At 35.2% G+C, this 15,173-nt stretch overlaps 1 protein-coding gene across 3 annotated transcripts in view; it reads left to right on the forward strand.

The window, feature by feature from the left end:
* The window catches only part of LOC107676758 (galactosylgalactosylxylosylprotein 3-beta-glucuronosyltransferase 1-like), a 106,603-nt gene that overhangs the window by 27,847 nt on the left and 63,583 nt on the right, over positions 1–15,173 (forward strand). The window lies entirely within an intron of this gene.

A 15,173-nucleotide genomic window follows, 5' to 3' on the forward strand; every position in this document is an offset into this window, starting at 1 on the left:
ACAATCAAGCCTAGAAAAAAAAAACAGTGAACCACCCCTTTAAAGAAAACGATTTTGTATTTATCCATTTATTTATGTTTTGTTTTATGTTTAAATTTTTCCATTAAATAAATGTAGCCTTGGTGAGCATAAGAGACTTTTTTCTAAAACAAAAACTATATATATTGCTTATATTCTCAGGGTGCTTTCACACCTGTAGATCGATTGCTTTGTTCCGAAACAGGGATTAAAATTATTACAATGTTGCTTTTTATTCTTGGTGCGATTCGCTTTCACACGGCAATGTTTCTAAACGGACCAAATTTGTTAATACAAGTCACGCGCAAGTAAACTGTTGTCTCATTGGTCAAAGTTCCACGGTTTATTTTCCGGGATTCCACTTAGCTGTCACAGCTGTCATCTGTCAGGATGGAACGACAACAGCTTCGCGGGCTGTTGTTGTTGTTTTTTTGTTTTTTTTAGTTGTCCTTATATTAATGTATCATTTTGAGCAGGAGTCCAGGATTCATCGGGAAAACATTTTTAAAATGCACCTACTAGGAAGAATAGCAATAAGACGGCATTATAAAATGAAAAAGTGCGCTTTTTTATAAGATGTGCTCACCCAAAGACATTCACAGGTTAATTTTGAAGTATTAGCAAAGCAACAAAGCTAATGCTTTTCACGGAACTTACGTAATTTCCCATTATACATTGTGATATAGCCTGGTTCATTGGTCCATTAGATCGGATTGCTTTCTCACTACATCCGAACTGCTCCAGAGTTCGTTTTCAATCGAGCCGAGACCACCTCGTTCAGGCGATCTCGGACCGATTGTTTTGGCGCGGATCCGGGTGCGATTGCCGTGTTCACATATGCCCAAACGAACCGAGCTAAAGGGGGAAACGTGTCAGGTTCTGAAACAACGGGCCAGGTGTGAAAGCACCCTCAGAAAATGTAGGATTACTAGTAGGATTACAACAACAACAACAACCACAATAATAATAATAATAATAATAATAATAATATAAAATTGTGGTAGTAATCCTAATTTTATAAATTTGAGCAAAACTCTGTTTTTTATTTATTTATCTATTTTTATTTAGTTTTTTAAAAGGGTCATCTTGTGAGATTTTATTACGTAATACTATTACAAGTATTCCATTATTCCCCACGCCTGCTTATACTCTCTAATGTACAGTTTATCTTAACCTCTAGAAAGCTGCAGTTTACCCTCTAATTTCGATTTCTTGGTTAATGTACAGAGAACCTATGAGATTAAAGATTTAAAGTGACCGGTCGTAGGGTGACACTGAATAAGAATCTTCAACCGCACTATGTGCAACCACAGAGCCTGATCCATTTATGCCCTCCATACTAGTTCATAAAACAGCCACCCTAAGCCCTGAACTGCTGTCTGGGGCTGCGTACGGCATGACAAATAGCTTACCCTGCTTTTAGCTCAGTTCAATAAGGCCCAAATTGCCACTTACACGATTTTGCTGAGAGTATGGCAGATGCGGCTGAGACAGACTGTGCAGCCTTGTGTCGAAGCAATTTGGGTCTCACATTTCAAGCAGGTAAACGTAACAATGGAGCTAATTTTATAGACAGCTGTGAATAAAATAGAGTTTTCAGTAGATGCCTTTATTAAATCGGGGGGCTCGCTGTCTATCTCACTGTCAGTAGATGCCAGCGGTTAGAAAGAGATATCTGAAAATATCCTCGGCTGTCTCCATTTCTCATGTTCTTAAGTCAGGAAACAAAACAAGCGTCCAGCCATGAGCTGCATTTAACTAATAGCAGAAAGATCTCCATGCAAGTTTATGTTTCAAGATACTGTCCATCGTCAATTCAAATGAGGGAGCAGCTGAAGCAAGCTTTGTTGGGTTAATTTACAATCTCACAGCAGCAGTATTTCTTACTGCTACTGTAAATTGACATGAAGACCTGGATGCTGACCATCCCTCTGTAAGCGCCTTGTCTCCTTAGGAGATTAAATGAGCATTCACTATAAGAAATAATCTGCTCATCTATCATACAATCATAAACAAATCCAGTGAATATTACTTCATAGGATATAGTGATCGCAAGAACCCCTTCTGTTTCACCAAAAACAAGAGTACAAGGAGCTACGTGGCATTTAGACATAAAACCTGCGTCACAGGCTAATTGGTCTAAACCCTTGGTCTTTAAACAAACAAACAAACAAACAAACAATAAATCTTACGAACCTCAAATTCTTCACTAACTGTTGCTCTGATTTCCTAGCTGTTCTAGACTTAGCAGAAGTTTAAGCTAAATTTAAGCTTATAAAATCATTTTGACTGAACATTCACTCAGCTATTTAATTATTTGGTAATAGCCTTGTAATAAGAATAATATAGAGACAGTCATCATTGCAAAATACACCCTTGCAAGTACAGTGCAACATTTCTAGCTTTAATAAAATTGGCTATAAATAAAAATGATTTTCATAGCTGCTGTAAGCAATTCAAAAACTGCAATATGAAAGAAAAAGATGTAAACAAACCAGAAGATACCTTTAAGCAAGCCGGGGCACCTTGAACAGTCAATATTCTGATTCATTTTAGCTATGGCTGCTTGATTTTTGTGAGCTGAAGGGCAGGTCTGTGTGAAACGCACCTACAGGCTGCTGTTACAGCTCCATCTGTGACCAAAACTCATTTCTCTGTTTTTCTTCACGCTGTGTATATTTTACAGCCAGTGATTTGCGATTGGTGTTTGGTCGGGTGTTTGCACATGTTATTGATTTTCTCCTAAGCGCTCAGGGTGCTGAAAGGAATAAATAATCTGTGCAAAATTATTGCCTCCCTGGCAAGTTCTGCTTTGTTTGTGGAGGCTCCCTGGTGTGCTTTTTTAATCACGCTGTGTTAATTGTAGCCTGAATTCACCAAAGCCAGCAAGACTGCTGCAGGATTACAGGATCTATGAGGCGTGCACAGTGTGAAGGCCTGTTTCATTCGCTTGTGAAAAAGTAAACATGAATTCACATTCTGTGAAAATCTGTCAGGCCCTCACCGCCACCCCCTCACACCCATGAATCCATGTCAATGCAGATAAAATATAAGGTGCTGCCTCCCTGCATCCGCAGCTAAGCTACTGCATCTCCACGATGTTCTCTCGAATCTAACAAGACTCTGCAGAAAAATATCAGCTGACCTTCCATACTTGCATATGCATTTCTGTCTTTTGCTATATAGGTTTTTTAGTGAATTTAAATATGTTGTTATATTACGTATATTTTTAAAATTATATTGCAGTTTTAAGTTTGGTATAGAGAGAGATTCTTTCTATACACAATTTAAAGTCCAGTTTTTTAGTTTAGTGGTTTAATAACAAAAAAAATGACATTAAATAACATTTAAGAAAAAACATATATTAGAAAAATAAATGTTTACCTATAAAATAAGATTTAAAAATAGACATAAAAAATACATTAAAATATTTATACTGTCCTTAACACAAAAGGGCAAAATACCAACTACTAAGACAAATGTTAAATGAATGAATTAATGAAAAACATCTTGACAATATAATTTTTAATGTTTTTTTATTCTAACATTTATTTATTTTATTATTATAAAACGCAATAAATTACACAGAAAGTAAGATTTGAAAATGCTGTCATTAACGCAAAAAAGAAATTCCTTTATAATAATAAAGAAATTAATAATAATAATAATAATAATAATTTACATATAACTTTTTTCATTTTATTATTATAAAATTGTACGTAATAAATCAGACAAAAGATTTAAAATCAGATATTTAGAAATTATAAAAAGTTGAATAATACATTTATAAATATGCTTTATGCTCCAAAAGGGTGATATACCAACCATTAGGAAATTAAATAATAATAATAATAATTTTATTATTATAAAATGCATGTGATCAATTAGAAAAGAATACAAAATAGAAGTATGTTTACTCAGATATTTGGACCTTGCTGTAAAAAGACAATATTTTTTTATATTGATTGTTGGCATGAATTAAATATTCATCTTCTCAGACTTTCAAGTTGGATACATGTTGGATCAGTCTATGTGTTCGATGAAGGCAAGATGTGTGCAAGGGTCCCTGAGAGGGATGTTTAAAAAAAAATCATGCTGTAGGCGGCCTTGTCTGAGCTGATAATGATTGAAACAGCTCCTCTAAGCAAAAAATGTTCTAAAAAAGTCATCTTAAAGCAGCACTATGTAATTTTTTCTGTGTTCAAAATTTGCAAAATGTATATAATGAGCGAGTACATCATGAATTCATCTTCCAAACCACGTTTTTGTCTTATTCCGAATCACTACGGTACACTTATAATAAGTTATATAATAAGTAATATTTATATTTGGACTATTGTAGTAACACATTGGAGTAACACATACTTGCGTGAATCGCCATAGACATAATTTAGAGAAGTAGCTCCGGTTGGAATGTTCTTCCGCGGGATGTGTGCAGTTCTGTTTATTAACCGCTAGAGCGCCAAAAGTTACATAATGCTGCTTTAAGGTGAAGCGTGTGCGAAGTTTGCAATGATAAAACACCTTCTTTTATCCCAGCATGCAGAGACAACTACAAGTTCACCATTCATCGTTTCACTGTCTATTTGGCGCTTTTAATGTCTATGTAATGGATAAAAATACTTTATATCCATGTAATCTACCAGCAGGAGCTAACTGCAAAAGCTAACCAAATTAGCCTTTAGCTAACAGGATTTTCTGTTCAAATAATGAAATCTCAAATTTTAGCCTGCATCTGAAATAAAATTAGTAACAATAATAGAGAATTATTTTGTGACCAATCAAAAAATTGTTTTATATAATATGAATGTGTGTAGTATGAAACTAATCCAGATATAGCTACTAGAATTTCATCGGAAGTAGTCAGTCCAGGTAGTCTTTTGCTAGCTAGAATGGTATGCTAACAGATAGCTTATAGCTCTTGGTCAATGAACTATCCAAACCTTGACCTTAAACTTGCTTCGTTCATATTTTTGTACTTCTTTTAGGTGGTGTAGAAATGATGCCCTGTTTTTTGTTGGAAAAAGCTTTGCTATCCCATAGGCTAATCTTAGCATTTTCACGCAGTCAAACAGCATGGTGAAGACCCGAAGTGAAATCCGAATAAAGAAAGTCAGTCGGTGGTTGAGAGTACATCTGTAAAATAAACATGTGGGAGAATACACATTCATGCATGATCACAGAAAGAGAGAGAACGATCGCCTTTAGCAGAGTAATACAACCTAGTTAACATGACTGAAATGCTAAATCTGAAGGACTCGGTAACATCTCTCAGGAGAGAAAAGTGCTTTCATTTTAATCTTCAAAACATGAAGTGCCCTGACAGATGGGTGTCTCTTGTAAAGATCAGAGCCATACTTTCTTAGGATGGGAGAGTATAATACACAAAGCAGCGACTCACACAATGTATGGTGCCCGTTTCAAACGTATACAATTAAGCAAGTGCCCAATGGCACAAAACCGAAACCTTCTGGCTGTCAGAAACTCCTCTCCACAGACTGCAGAAGGGGAACATCACAGAGGCGAGAAGAAAAGAACAAAGTGACAGGGACTGTCTTATTTCCTAGGTTTCTTGAGGGAGCAGATGCAGGCAATCTCATTTAGTGTTAAACATGAGACGAGACGTGCCTCCTCCTCTCTCACTCCCTTTCACTCTCTCTTTATCTCTCTCGCACACGCAAACTTGTTGGTGTCTGATCATGTGGGCTTTGCATGAGTTGTAGAGAGCTGCCACTCATCCAATGGCGCCGGAGTGACAAAACCCTTGGTCGGCGGTAATTTCAGCGAAAAGCTTGGCAGCGCAGAGGAGGACTGTGGCTGAATGCGATTGGCCCCCAGATGCCTCTTTTGGAAGATGGTCGGATAGGCAGCTTGAAAAATGCATTGAAATTCTGAGAGAGCGAGAAGGAATGTGTGGGGTTGGAAAGAAACTGAATTTCCACAGGTGTGATTTTGGAGCTGGATCAAATTCAGAGCCTTTGGGTGTATATTAAGCCAAAATTAGTGTTGTGAATCAGCCAAACGAATGATTTGTGTCTTGGTTTTTCTGGAAATCAGTATGTGGAGCTTGTATTCCATCTCGCAAGACAAATACAAAAACATACATACATTACTGCTCTGGTTCGGACACAAGAGACCTAGTGAAACGCTTCTCATTTCCAGCATATTATTAAGGCCATAATCAACTGGGTATCACGGTCCTCCCCTCGTCCCAATGTGGTTGTAATTACACTGACATGCAGACAGTGGCAGGCAAAGTGATTTTCGCTCCCTGCAGAATGAACACCACCTCTTTAACCATCCAGTCAGGTCGCTCAGGGAGCCACACGCAATTTCCATCCTCATTCAATTCAATTGCTGGGGCATGCTAATGGGATTTCTCATTGTTTGCTTGACTGCTTCAGTAGTACTTCTTATTTGCAGGATGTAACCTTATAACCACAGTGCATAATATGTAAATGCATAAGGTCATGTCATGTTACCTGAAGTGGTCACATTTTCAGTATTATGCATTACAAGAATATGGATTTAATTCATAACTGTATACTGAATAATTTTGTTCTTCAGTGGTCTTAATATCTTTGTATAATTTTGTTACAATAACTAAAAAGCTACTCTGATTCTCTCTACTGATTCAACGGAATTGCAGGGGTTCACCACCTATTTTGTGGGGAAAATAACAATCAAAATAGATTTAAAAATATATACAGTAACTTCAATAAAGAAAGTTCAGCTAAATTTATAAACTGTGATATACAGTATATAAAATTACCACATTAAAATCCAGATGTATATAAATATATACATGCATATAAAGTTATTTGCATTATATAATAGTAAATAAGTGTCAATGAAGTAAATAAGTGTCAATAAATGCATTTATAAATGCTAAATGTATTAATTAATTTGTTACTACTGTACATGTTATTATAGACCAAACTTATAGTGCAATAAATTTTTACATACTATGGATTATCATACATTTTAGTGTTTAAAAATCAATATAATATGTAAATATATTAATTTGATACTATAAGAATGTTATTATAAACCAGGCTTGTAATGATACCTCATTTTTAACAATATGGTAATTTTTAGTGAAAAATAAATAAATAAATAGGTGTTTAAAAAATTAAGGTAATTTTAATCAAATTCATTTGCTAAAATTTAGTTAAATGTACAAAGTGTGATATAAAATGATTAATGTATAAAGGAAAATGTATATAGTTGTTTCATGCAAACATCATAAAAATAATTAAAAAAATGTATTGATACTTATGCATAAAATGTTGGTATAAAATTCAAATAGATCTATATAAAATTATAAACATTTATGTGTATGATAATATAGCACGTACATTCATTAATTTGGTGCAGTATATAAATGTTATAATAGGTTATTACATGCTTATAATGCAACCTCAGTTTTACACTATATGAAATATGGTGTAACTGCTCCATCTTTCTGGCCACCAGAGGGTCCTTGGCCTGCCCTCTAATAGCAGGAGTCAACCCCCACCATGATTATACTAGACAATATTCAGCCGTGTAGCATTATAGAGTGTCAAGTTAGTACGCATGAGAATATCTATGTTCAGTAGGAGAGAGGTGATTATAGGTGTTCATGGGTAGGTGGAATAACCGCCCTTATCTATTTTTCTGTGCTGAGCTTGTTTGTATGTGCAAATCCAGGCTATTTTAGAAGTTTACATAAAGTATGAAGTACTTTATAAGTCATAGATGCAGCGAACACAACTCAAGCAAGATATATATGTGCTCCCTAACTGTGTAAAGGTATTTTCTAAACCATCATTTTCCACTGGTTTCATCGCAATTGCTCCTCATAAAAAATTTGATCTGGGTAGGGCACCAGTACATTCAATTCTTTGGGTTCATCTGAGATCGGACACAGGTGACAGCCAGTGTATTCGGTATTCAGGCAGTGTAGTGCCCAGGGCAAAACACAAGGAGAGAGGCAGGGTAAACAGAGCTGCTGTAAGCAACTTCAGCCTGAGCTGAAAATGAACCCATGCTCCACTTTTCCTGGGATTAACTGAATTCTTGCTGCCATTAAAGTGACTGGGAGAGCTGAGTGACAGCTATTGCAGATGAAAAAGGCATGCGCTGAAAGGGTCTGGGCTCTTTCTGTCCGTTGCGCTGACTATGACGATATCTCTCTTTGATGTGCGCTTCTTAGTAAAGAAATGCAGCAGCTGACTGTGAAAGCTGTTACTTTAAATAGCTCCTTAAAAGATGCTAGACACTATTATCCTCCCAAAAATACAAAACTGTAAGAGAGAATGTATAGGAAAGAAAAATCGGTAACACTTTAGTATAGGGACCATTTCTCACTAACTAGTTGCTTATTAGCATGCCTATTAACATATGTGACCCTGGACCACAAAACCAGTCATAAGGGTCAATTTTTCAGAAATTGAGATTTATACACCATCTGATGTATAGTTTGTTATGATAGGACAATATTTGGCCGAGATACAACTATTTGAAAATCTGGAATCTGAGGGTGCAAAAAATCAAAATATTGACAAAATCGCCTTTAAAGGGGTCATATGATGCTTTTTTAAAGCTCATTATTTTGTGTATTTGGTGTAACAGAAGCTCTCTCTCTCTCTCGCTCTCTTGCGCTCGCTCTCTCGCGCTCTCTCTCTCTCTCTCTCACGCTCTCTCTCTCTCTCTCTCTCTCTCTCTCACTCGCTCGCTCGCGCACTCTCACACACACTCTTTGGTTTTGAGACTTTAGTCTTTGCAACTTCAGGGATCTTATCTATGCACAATCAGCTTGTAACACTCCAAAGAGAAAGGAAAACTTGAAATCGCATCATATGACCCCTTTAAATTTGTCCAAATGAAGTTCTTAGCAATGCATGTTACTAATCAAAAATTAAGTTTTAATATATTTACAGTAGGAAATGTACAACATATTTTCATGGAGCATGATGTTTACTTAATATCCTAATGATTTTTGGCATAAAAGAAAAATCTATAATTTTGACCCATACAATGTATTTTTGGCTATTGCTACAAATATACCCCAGCGACTTAAGACTGATTTTGTGGCCCAGGGTCACATATTGGCTGTTTATTAGTACTTATAAAGCACATATTCTGCATGACCATAAACGTAACAACTACCTTACTAACTATTAAAAAGCAGCAGTTTGTTCAGGCAAAAGACATAGTTAATTGTGAGAATTGGACCTTAAAATAAAGTGTGACTGAAAAATCACACCTGAGATGTCTTATTTGTCTCAGCTGTTTCTCCTGACCAGTGCTGGAGATCAAATGGAGACTTTCTCAGATGTTTCTCCTGGAAAAAGATTCCAGTAATCTAATATGCTTTCCATCAAGGCTATTATCATTAACTAAAGCTTAAAATAAAACCATAAAAAGACATATTTTTGAAAAAGACAAAACGCACAAAATTACTAAACCTTTAATTAAAATGAAAACAGAAAATATAAAAATAAAATCGAATTCAAAATGTATAGTATAATAGTAAGTTTATGCCTTGCTTCTGGACTCTTTTTTTTTAGGTATCTGCTCGTACAGACTATATGTAATATGCATACTGTGTATATGTTTTTATTTATTGTATTTTACATGTACCATGTTACTACACATAAACTTGCAAATTGCCCCTCGGGGACATATATAATATGTACAAGTGTTTAGAATTTAAGTGAATTGAAAATCAATGATACTAAATTTCACATTCAGTCTCATTATACCAAGGTGCTTATAATTTTACAATTTACTATTGCTGTAGGTCAATATTTCTCTCAATTTTTATTTTTCTAGGGCATTTTAGGAGAAATATCAGAGACCAACCAAACGACAGTTCACCCAAAAATGTAAAATTCTGGCATCATTAACTCACACAAACCTGTATGACATTCTTTATAACTGTAGAACGCACACACACAATCTTCTTTTGAGATTTCTTAAATAAATGGTGGATGGTAAATGCTGCATTTAAAGAAAAACATTTGCTTGACCTTTAGCAAAAAGGTCATATTTTTTCAGTCGTGAGGCAGTAATTTCTACACGCTGTGTAGGCTTAGATCAGACTGTCCTTCTAAAAGTCCTTGAGAAGGTTTTGGTGATAACCTGCTTTTCATGTCCACCTTTATTACCTGGCTAACATCCCGCATGGATCAGCATATCTGTTTACACAGGACGAATGCAACAGTTCTATTCCACTGGCTTAACATGAACCATTCCTGTGGAAACCCGTGTACCAGATGAGCGAGTGCAGTTCAGTCACAGGTGTGCCAGAACTCATAGTCTGACCAAGGATACTGCTTATATCCAGATATGGCTGTTATCAGCATGCTTGCAGCCGGCAAGCTTTAGCAGACCTCTCTCTTTTTCTCTGCAGGACGTTTCAAAGGGGGTTTTCCTTCTAAGGAAGCAAAGAGAAAGTTTCAGCTTTGAGCTGAGGGATTTAACCTTAAACGGGTTCCCTGGCTGTGGGTTGGGTCATATATTGGGGTTAAGAACACACAACGGTGTGACACTAGCATTTGTATTACTAGTCAGACCTCTTCAATCTAGCAGTGAAGCTATCTGATTCTTGCAGTTTGGACACCTGCGTCCTTCGGATTTCCACTGTAACTGCGTTGAGTATTGAAAATCTCCTCAGGTGGTACTCAACAACATGTATTTCTAAACAAAATATACTTCTGTGAGCAGCTGGAGTGGCTGAGAGTCTTCTTGGGTAGTTGTCCACTTCATTCCACTGTTCCATAGCTTTGTGAAAAATAGAAAATAGTAACATGACTACTGGTTTAGATTTAGTGATGTATCCAGTCACTCCCAACAGCTGGAGGACGCAAAGATGTTTCTTATTTCCTCCAGTCTGGAAGAAAAATAGCAACGTGTTGAAACTAGTTTAAACCATTCATATTCAACAAATGTGAATGTGCTTCTTGCTTTTAAAGTGAATAAGTGTCAAGTGTCATCGTTTCCATTTATTTAGCACAAACTACACAATTATATCCAAAAAACATACAGTATTTAATGATGAGCATCAGTTATTATTCACAGCTTCACAACTTCAGAAATGCTAATGATGGAGAGAAAATGCAGCAAATAATAAACCTGCCTTTGAAACTGTTTTAAACATAATTTGTTCTCATTCATGTATAGTACTTATACATGAAGTTTCTATGACATTATTGCTTGTCCTCATTATTGCTTGTGCACTGACAGTGTACCACACAGATTCTTTAGTCTTGAATCTTCAGCTTTCGCTGTTATGCTATATTAAGTATAATAATATAATATAATATAATATAATATAATATAATATAATATAATATAATATAAGTTCAAAAGTTTGTAGTTGGTAACGTTTTTTAATGTTTTTGAAAGTTTTGAAAGTTGTTTATGCTCACCAAGGCTGCATTTATTTGATTACAAATATAGTAAAGTAATATTGTAAAATATTATTACAATTTTAAAGCTGATTAAATAAAAAAAAACTTTTATGTGTAATAGAAAAATTTTGTGACATTATGAATGTCTTTACTGACACTTTTATTTTAAAAATAAAATAAAAATTGTTAAAATATGATAAAAAATATACATTTGAATTGTAATTATTTATATTAAAACATATTAAAAATAGTATCAAATGTCGACGCCTCGTGGTAGTGCGTCGAGTCGACATATAGCACAACTGCGCTCACAGCGACCCAAGTTCAATTCCCATCTCGAGGTCCTTTGTTGATCCTGCTCCCCTCTCTCCACCCAATACTTTCCTGTCCTCTCAAAATAAAAAAGGCACAAAAAGCCCATAAATTTAACCTAAATAAAATTGTATCAAATTATATTTTGTATATTTCTATATCAGACTGAGTAATAGTTACAAAGCTTCAAATATGAGTGTATGGTTTCATGGCAGTTTCACAGGTCAGTTTTTCCTATAGTCACTTCCAAAACTTTATAGAGACAAGTTCGGAACTTGGCCAGAAGTGAATTATTGATGACTGCAGAATAAAGAGGCATTTACTTCATGTGGGTTTGCCTGAATTAATCATAACATGAGACTAAGATGGGTGATGAATTCTCTTTCAGTACAAAACGTCTCAGGTTACTTATGTAACCATGGTTCCCTGAGTAGGGAACGCGACACTGCATCTTTCAATGTATGCTTCAGACACGGGTCACGACGAGGCGTTCCCCATAGCGACCCCTAGAGGACGCAGTTCGAAGTTCCCATGAAAGGGAACCTACCATTTTTTCCTTTAAATTACAGATGTCTTCTTGCACACGTGGACCCATCCATTATCAACAGCATCACTTTACCACACACATAAAACATTTAGCAGATGCTCTATTGTCTGTAGTGTGTTCTTGCATTTTCCGCCTACAGTGTAAACATGCGCAACATGCAATTTTGACATCAGCATTCCCAACGTGTCTGTTGACAGAAATGTTTGAAGGAACCATCGCCAGAGATAATTGACTCACAATTTGTAAATGTAATGGAACTTGATACCAGACTGGATCACTGCAGTGTTTAACTGCAACATTTCAAATATTTATTCAGAATTACACTATGAATTTACACTGACATACATTCAAATTTTTTTTTTCTACCAAGAGTTTTGAACAAAGGGTAGTAGTGATTTGATTTTGTCCCCAAAGTATCCTCCCCGACAGATTCCCTCCATACTAGCTATAGGTATAGTTTCCATGGAGACAAACACTGACTGTATAAGGCCTGTACATTTCCGTTATGCAGATTTGTGCAGTGGTGCGAGAGCAATAATAGAGCATCATTGAGATATTAAGGTTGACATTTCTTACCGACAAACACAATGTCAAGCTCCTTTCCCACTGGATTTATGGTGCGGTTGATGTGGTAAGTAGCGTTGACTGCAGGGTGGAGTGGGGGCTGTATGAATACACTGCAACAGAAAGCAACAGACTGTTGATTCATTCCCCGTGTCTGTGGGCTTGCACACTTGATCAATACTAATCCCCTCATCTGTCACAGGTCACATCCAGTCAAACATCTCTCACTGTCAGCACATGAGCGCACAAGAAGTGACTCTCAGGACACTGGTTTAACAGTCTTCTGGGATCAGCTGCTAAGAATGCAGTACTCTTGTTATGTAACTCTAAAAATACATAACATGGCAAAAAATGTAATCGTTTTTTTTTCAGAACCTTTGACTGATTCAAGATTTTTTTTTGTTTTTTACTTTTAACTAGTCAGTTATAAAAACTGCATGATTCGAGTAACCTTTTCTTTATTAACTATGTAGTTAAAGAAAGTGAATCACACTTGTATATGCCAAGTGTATCGCACATGTAATGGTCAATATGGTGTAAATCATGTAAAACAAATTCACAAATATAGCTTTACAGAAAAGATGCATGAAATATGAAGGCATATATTGTAACATATCCTATCCTATCCTTGACAGGCACACTTGGCTATTGCGTATATGATATAAAAATGTCTGTATACGTGTAACCAAAATGTGTTCATCATTTATTTTTTTGGTCAACTGAGCTTGTTTCAATGCACTCTGGGATTGCCTTCCCTTGAAAAATCAATAAAAACAAGACACAATGTACTGTATTAACATAAAGGAATTTTCAGTATTTTTTTTTTTTACACGTTTTTTACCTGTATTTTGAATTTTTCACTTCATTGCTTCGAGTTTTAGGGTTAACATGTCAGGTTTTTTATTTGTTTGTTTGATTTTTAAACAGTGTAGGAATCCTATATTGCAGTGATTATCAATCAGGCCGGTACCCACTATAGGGTGCCTCGACAAACTTCCAAGGGAGCCAAGATTATTTAAAATTAGTGCTGTCAAATGATTAATCGCGATTAATCGCATACAAAATAAACGTTTTTGTTTGCATAATATAATATATTATATTATGCAAACAAAAACGTTTATTTTGTATGCGATTAATCGCGATTAATCGCATACAAAATAAACGTTTTTGTTTGCATAATATAATATATTATATTATGTATATATAAATACACACACATACAATATATATTTTGAAAATATTTGCATGTATTTACACGTCTATATTTATATTCAATTATTAATATATTAATATTAATATATTCATTTATATTATAAATAAATATATTTAATATATAAACACAACATATTTTTCCATGCATGTACATAATAAATATACACAGCACACATACTGTCAGTCCTGTGTCTTGTGTTTTTCTCCTCATGTGCCTTCCATGACCTAGTTTCTCCCATGTCTGATTATGTTCATTAGTTCCAGGTGTGTCTTGTTAATTCCCTCATTTTGTTGCTGAATTTAAGCTCTGTGTTTTCCTGAGTCCTGCGTGCTGTCTGAACGTCAATCTCTGTGTGCTATGTGCATGTTCCTGTGTTTTGGATGTAAATAAAGTCTGATTGTTTTGGATCTCCTTAGTCTCCACGCTCCTTCGTCCCCTCGCTCCTCGCAGTAGGCACACCATGACACATACATATATAATGTAAACAAAAACTTTTATTTTAGATGCGACAGCACTATTTAAAATTTAAACTTGATTTTAAAAAAGACAAAACATGAATTACAATAAACTAAACCTACTAAAATAAATGTTTTTAACATAGTTCAGACCTAGTCCTAGAATCATATAAACCAGTAAAATATTACAACTCTATGGACATTTTTATAACGTATATATTTTTTTTCTAGTATGCCAAGAACTATTTTATTAGGTTGAAACTGAGTAAGACATATTCCTTATCATTATCCTTCATCTTTATCCCGTAAATTACAAATGACTGGAAAAGTCATGCAAATTAATATTTGCTCTCCTGAAATTATATAACATTTTGACTCATTATTTTAGTTATTTTCTTTTTATTTAGGGCCTCTGGAGACTTTTGAAAATTTTCCAGAACTTTATCGGAAATTTTTGCAACCCTAATTGAGAACCACTGCTACAATACAGTATATATGAAGCAGGCTTCATGGCAGGAGCATACATGTAATGCCTTAAAAGTCTGGAACAGTAATTGGACAAAATTGGTGGAACCTTTTTGTAAATAGCATATTCTGCAGATTGCTTTAAAGCTAAAAGACATGGACTAAAAGCCAAAAAAAAAAAAAAAAAAAAACACACACAA

Source organism: Sinocyclocheilus anshuiensis, unplaced genomic scaffold (assembly GCF_001515605.1).
Source record: "Sinocyclocheilus anshuiensis isolate Anshui unplaced genomic scaffold, SAMN03320099.WGS_v1.1 scaffold456, whole genome shotgun sequence".
In the NCBI taxonomy this organism is placed as follows: Eukaryota; Metazoa; Chordata; class Actinopteri; order Cypriniformes; family Cyprinidae; genus Sinocyclocheilus; species Sinocyclocheilus anshuiensis.